This window comes from Sinocyclocheilus rhinocerous, unplaced genomic scaffold (genome assembly GCF_001515625.1).
Source record: "Sinocyclocheilus rhinocerous isolate Xijiao unplaced genomic scaffold, SAMN03320098_v1.1 scaffold494, whole genome shotgun sequence".
In the NCBI taxonomy this organism is placed as follows: Eukaryota; Metazoa; Chordata; class Actinopteri; order Cypriniformes; family Cyprinidae; genus Sinocyclocheilus; species Sinocyclocheilus rhinocerous.
This window is the reverse complement of record NW_015628684.1, coordinates 840,193-847,124: the sequence shown is the minus strand read 5'-3', so window position 1 is coordinate 847,124 and position 6,932 is coordinate 840,193. Positions and strand designations below refer to the sequence as shown.

Here is a 6,932-nt window from a genome sequence, read left to right as displayed (position 1 = left end):
TGAAAGCTGAATAAATAAGCTTTCCATTGATGTATGGTTTGTTAGGATAGGACGATATGAAAATCTGGAATCTGAGGGTGCAAAAAAATCAAAATATTGAGAAAATCGCCTTTAAAGTTGTTCAAATAAAGTTTTTAGCAATGCATATTACTAATCAAAATTTAAGTTTTAATATATTTACAGTAGGAAATTTACCAAATATCTTAATGGAACATGATCTTTACTTAATATCCTAATGATTTTTGGCATAAAAAGAAAAATCAATAGTTTTGACCCCGTACAATGTATTTTTGGCTATTGCTACAAATATACCCCAGCGACTTAAGACTGGTTTTGTGCTCCAGGGTCACATATCGGATTTAACTGAATGTAAACACGTAAACAATCCCATTAGTAACTCATTAAACTTAGCGAATGCAATGTTGTGCTTTTACACAGGCCATAAACTCTTTGAAAAAATACCCTCTGCCGCTGAAAAACGGAAAAGAGGCGAAGATCCTAAAAAATTTCGGCGACGGGATCTGCAAGATTTTGGACGAGGGGCTGCAGAAGCGTTATCGGGAAAACGGTGAGGGACTTCAGTGTAGTGCAGGCCAAGATTTTCTCTGAAATGCTTAGAGTATCCACACTCTTTCTTTATCTTAAACAGTTGTTTAATCTGTTAGTGTGTCATGTTTACGGTCTTCTGTTTTATTCCTGAAAGGTTCTGATGCTCCAATCCACTTGGCTACTTCTTGCCATCGGAGCAGCACGGCTTCCTCCAAACAGATGGAAGAACCTCAGAAGGAACCTTCAGGAAACTTTAGTGAGCATATGGTTGGTTTAAAAAAAAGAAATGAGTTGCCATTACTTGTTCGCGTTAATATTAGAAAACTAATGACTTGTTTTGCAGAAGCAAACACAAAAAGAAGTAAGAAAGGAGAAGGGAGCTAAGAAAAAGAGAGAATGTGTTCCACAGAAGAGGTCTGGAGGTTATGCTGTACTGCTCACTTTGTATAGACACACACAGGTAAAACAAGCATTTATTTTCATCTTACTTTACTTTTTTTTTTTAAGCTAAGGCTGCTAAAAAGGCAGGCACTAATGCACTCTATAAAATGTAAGTGTATTATTTATTTCTAGATGCCTGGCAGTAAAGGCTTTATGTTTAGGAATGAACTGCAAACTGAGGCACAACCCTTGTGTGAGAAGTCCTTCACAGTGGTAAGGCAAACCACAACACACAAAAGTCTTGCAGAACTGCTCACTATAACCGCTGCTTGTACCCTAACTATGCTGTTTTCCTCTACACATAGCCTGATCTTGGTAGCAAGTACACTGCATGGTCAGCAGTTAACACACTCATTCAGAAAGATCTTCTGGTGAAGACGGACAATCCTGCCAGGTGAGATCTAAACTGCAATCACTGCCCTGGATTTCTGCTTTAGCTTGAGTTCAGTTGCTCTTCATCTTTCTCTGTTTTATTTCAGGTATTCATTGACTGATCCGGGTCTGGCTCTAGCCGAGAAGCTGGATTCAGAAGAGACGGGGATGGCTAAAGAACATGTGGAGCAAATGAGTGAAGAAGAGGACACTCGGGATGGACCAGATGTTGCAGACCTGACTTTAGAGGAGGAGGAGGAGCAGGAAGAGAAAGAGAGTTGGTGAGTAGAAGCAGGTTGGCTTTTGCATAAGTGCAATGACATGTCTAAAATGTTTTGCATGTTGGGAGGGTATGGAGCAGCACCGTAGTGGCATATTAACTGTATCAGCTTTAATCCGCCCATAGGTCCAGCAAGTCTTCAGAAAGGCCTGCCACAGCTCTTTCTGTAAACCAGGTCAGAGGTCACGTCTCTGAATCAGACACCACAGGAAAATCCCAGACCTTAGAGACGGTGAGAACAGCGATGGGTTGGCGTCTTCCACCTGGCTCTTATGACATTGTGTTGTGTGTCGACTTCATCGAAACAACAGGGTAAAGAGGAAAAAGATTATATGTGTGGTACAATTTTACTTTTAATAATAACAATAGAATTTCATTTTAAGTTCTTCTAATGCATAGTATTTTATAAAACTGAAAATAGTTTGGAGAACTTTATTATTCAGTTGTATTTCAAACTCAACAGGGGAAGCAGCGGTCGCAAACAAGAATTGGTTAAGGAATTACAAAGGAATGGTGTGACCTTTGATGTCAGGAAACTGAATGTGGGCGACTTCCTTTGGGTGGCACGTGAGAAAGTGACACCTGTTCCTGGTAAGTCGACTAGCAATTTTTCCCGTTTTACTGAGATGCCGGACTAGTTACTAACCAGCAGATGGCAGTGTTGCTCTTAGAAAAAATGGGTTTTTAAAACCGTTTACTTGGGACAAATTTGTAAGTTGTTGTAAACCTTTGGGAGTTCAAGACCCCCCATTTGTCCGAGACAATATTGGAAGGCCCTTCTAACTCAGCTGTTATGTAATTATGTTATAATAAAAGCAAATAAACTAAAACTGATGTCATATCATATCAGTTTAATATTGTACATCTTTATTTTTTTATTTGTTTTTGGGGTTTTTTACATTTTAAATGCTAAATTATGTCAACATATCATATTTAACATATTAATATAAAGATTTACATAAATAGTTCTTCCCAAAAATTTAAATTAGCTAAAAACCTCACCCTCAGGCCATCCAAGATGAGTTTGTTTCTTCATTGGAACAAATTGGATTTTTGTGATGTTTATATCAGCTGTTTGGACTCTTATTCTGACAGCACCAGTTCACTGCAGAGCATCCATTGGAGAACAAGTGATGTAATGCTACATTTCTCCAAATCTGTTCTGATGATGAATTCAACTCATTTACATCTTAGAAGGCCAAGGGTGGTTAAATTTTCAGCCAATTTTCATTTGTGGTTGAACTATTCCTTTAAATAATTTTTAGACTTATTGGTGCTCCCTGGAAGATTGCAGAGGCCTCATAGTTTACAACTACCATTTTAATAGATTACTTTTTTTAATTATAAAGGTTCCACATGTACAAATTCCAAATAAAAACTGTGTCCTCCTCCAGGGCAACTGCGTCCACCGGTGGGAAAAGAGCTGGTGCTTGATTACATAATTGAGAGGAAGAGGATGGATGATCTGTGTGGAAGCATCATAGATGGACGCTTCAGAGAGCAGAAGGTTTGAACCATGACACACACAAAAAAGTTGAATGCCATTTTTCAATTGCCATTTATCTGCTTTCTAAATATAATAAAAAGATTTGTGACTTCATTTGTGATTTATTATTTTACCGTTTATTTTCTTCGGTCGCATTCTCGTCCTTAGTTTCGACTGAAGAGGTGTGGTCTGCGTAAGCCCATTTATCTAGTGGAGGAGTGTGGATCAGTGGCGGCTCATCTCAGTATACCTGAGAGTACATTGCAACAGGCTATAGTCAATACACAGGTATAGAGCAGGCCAGAAAGAAGACCATCATTCAATAATGGATGACGATGATGATGTGATTGTATCAGTTTGTAATTCGCAGGTGGTTGATGGCTTCTTTGTGAAGCGCGTACAGGATGTGAAAGAGTCTGCTGCTTACCTCACCATCATGACCAGATACCTCCAGAAACTCTACCAGGTTTGTTTCAAAGCCAAATCAGTGCAGTATGTGTAAATCACATTTTCCCTATTATATTCTAGTATTCCCTAATTTACTGTATGTCGGGATTTTTTTTGTGCTTTATTTCCGTTGAGATTTTCTGGCTTTTTTTTTAATCCTCAGAATTGCACATTATTCTGTCGCTCCAGAGAACTGGAGGATGATGGAGAAGATGAGAGTGAGCAAATGGCAAACCTGTCCTGTTCTCTCATGGCCTTCACAGAATTTAACTATGGGGCTATTAAGAACAAGGTAATGTCAACAAATCAGTGAACATTGTAGAAAGTTGGTTTGCACTGATATCAAAATAATGCCCAATGTGATTTGCTGATAACATGAAAATAATTATTGCTGATATGATAAATGGCAACATTTAAAAATCTGTACTAAAATAAAAGTATAACATTAAAACCTAAAACTGGGATTGTAATGCGTAAGTGAATTTAGACATCACAATATTATATTGTACAGTATGGTTGGATATTCGAGTGTCTTAAAAATAGCCTTTCTTGAAATAGTGCTATTAAAGAATTATTACTATGATTTTTTTTTTGGGAGGGGGGGGGATTTTAGACTTAAAGAGATGGCGCTAGATGACAGGAAAAAGAATCTAAAAGTGGGTGGAAATGAGTGCCCGCAATTAAATATCCAGTATCAACTAATACTGATAAGATAAATATATATATATATGTTTGTGTGTGTTTATGTGTGTATATATACAGTGGGTACGGAAAGTATTCAGACCCCCTTAAATTTTTCACTCTTTGTTATATTGCAGCCATTTGCTAAAATCATTTAAGTTAATTTTTTTTCCTCATTAATGTACACACAGCACCCCATATTGACAGAAAAACACAGAATTGTTGACATCTTTGCAGATTTATTAAAAAAGAAAAACTGAAAAATGCTCAGTATTTAGTAGAAGCACCCTCTTGATCTAATACAGCCCACAAAACCAGTCTTAAGTCGCTGGGGTATATTTGTAGCAATAGCCAAAAATACATTGTATGGGTCAAAATGATTGATTTTTCTTTTATGCCAAAAATCATTAGGATATTAAGTAAAGATCATGTTCCATGAAGATATTTTGTAAATTTCCTTGTGTAAATATATTAAAACTAAATTTTTTATTAGTAATATGCACTGCCAAGGAATTTATTTGGACAACTTTAAAGGCGATTTTCTCAATATTTATATTTTTTTGCACTCTCAGATTCCAGATTTTCAAATAGTTGTATCTCGGCCAGATATTGTCCTATCCTAACAAACCATACATCAAACGCACGCTTATTTGTTCAGCTTTCACATGATGTATAAATCTCAATTTCGAAAAATTGACCCTTTTGTGGTCCAGGGTCACATATTATATATATAGATGTTTAATATATAAACATAGCATATTTTTCTTAAATATATACATGCATGCGTGTGTGTGTATCTACATACATAATAAATATACAGTACACACTACACATACACATTATGTGAGCAAAAACTTTTATTTTGGATGCGATTAATCGCGATCGTTTGACAGCGCACTATATTATTATTATTATTATTAATAATTTTTTTTTTTTTTTCTGCTGGTGACCTTTGTTGTGCTGTTATATATCATGCTTTCCTGTAGAAAAGTGTTTTTTTTCTTCATAAATCCTACTATTATTTCTAACCAAGATCTCTGACTCATACAAACAGTGCCAGACAGTGCGAGAAGTATTTGCACGACAGCTTATGCAGATCAGTGGAGTCTCTGGTGATAAAGCAACCGCTGTTCTTGAAAACTATACAGCACAGTCAGCAGGTGTGACTCACTCTCCACTATTGCAGAAACACTCACTCATTAAAACTAATTTACATTCCACTATCACAGACACTCACTCATTAAATTACTCATTTATATTCTACTATCCCAGACATTTACTCACTGTATGAAATTAAAATTATTGTATTCCATAACAATTGCTTGGTAACATAAATGGATGACAACATGTCAAGGTCATGTCATTTTACTTCTTGGTTCACCCAATCGTTTGGAAAAGGTTATTGGCTTTGCTTGATTTTTTTTCTTTTTTTAATCATTTATTATTTCTCTAGTTTATTGCAAGCATATGATCAGTGCTCCAATGAAACAGATAAAGAGAAACTTCTTTCATCCATCAAATATGGAAAACTCAAAAGGTTTGTTTTGTTTGTACTGATTTGTTTATACTCTATCTGTCTGTTTATCTATCTGCATGTATGTATGTCTTTGAGTATGTGTTTAAAATTAATGTAATGGCTTTGCTTGCTCATCTGCTAAGAATAGCTTAGCAATGCATATTGCTTATCAAAAATTAAGTTTTGAAGTATTTACAGTACGAAATTTACAAAATATCTTCATGGAACATGATCTTTACTTATATCCTAATGATTTTTGGCATAAAAGAAAAATCGTTAATTTTGACCTATACAATGTATTGTTGACTATTGCTACAAATATACCCGTGCTACTTATGACTGGTTTTGTGCTCCAGGGTCACATATAAAGAATATGAAGAAAATATAAAGAAATCTATATTTTTATTCAACAAGGATGCAATAAATTAATCAAGTGACAGTAAAGACCTACATTTTATGTTAAATAAATGCTGCTTCTCTGAACTTTCTATTCATCAGTGAATCTTGAAAATAATGTATTGAGATTTCCACAAAAATATTAAGCAGCACAACATTATTCAACACTGATAGCAACAAGAAATATTGAGCACCAAATCAGCATATCAGAATGATTTCTGAAGGATTATGTGACACTGAAGACTGAGTAATGATGCTAAAAATTCAGCTTTGCATCACAGGAATAAATTACATTTTAAAATGTAGTAAAAAAAAAAAGTTATTTTAAATAGTAATAATATTTCACAAAATTATTTTTTGATCAACATGCATTCTTTGTTTAGCCTAAATGACTTCATTTATTAATTCTGATTTTTTTTTTAGTTGCTATATTATGATGTATATTTTTTTTATTGCAGGAATATTGGACCCGCCTTGAGCCGCACTATATATCAGCTCTACTGTACACGTGGACCTCTGTCATAGGCTTTCGCCTTATTACAAACACAAATGTGTTGTTGCACTTTAGTTTAATCATTGCATTTTCATTTTCATTATGTACATTTGTTGACTCTCAAATAATGTCTAAAGTAATAAAGATATAAATTACAGTTTTTCTAACTTTCTGTCTGTCTGTTTCTCTCACCCCTCTGGAGTATTGCAGTTAAATTCTATGCTTCAAAAAAAAAAAAAAACCCTTCAAACTTGCTGTGCCTTAACGTTAA

At 35.0% G+C, this 6,932-nt stretch overlaps 1 pseudogene; it reads left to right on the top strand.

Annotated features, from left to right (window-relative positions):
* The window catches only part of LOC107738034 (crossover junction endonuclease MUS81-like), a 7,143-nt pseudogene extending 313 nt beyond the window's left edge, over positions 1–6,830 (top strand).
* The last annotated feature ends 102 nt before the right edge of the window (positions 6,831–6,932 follow it).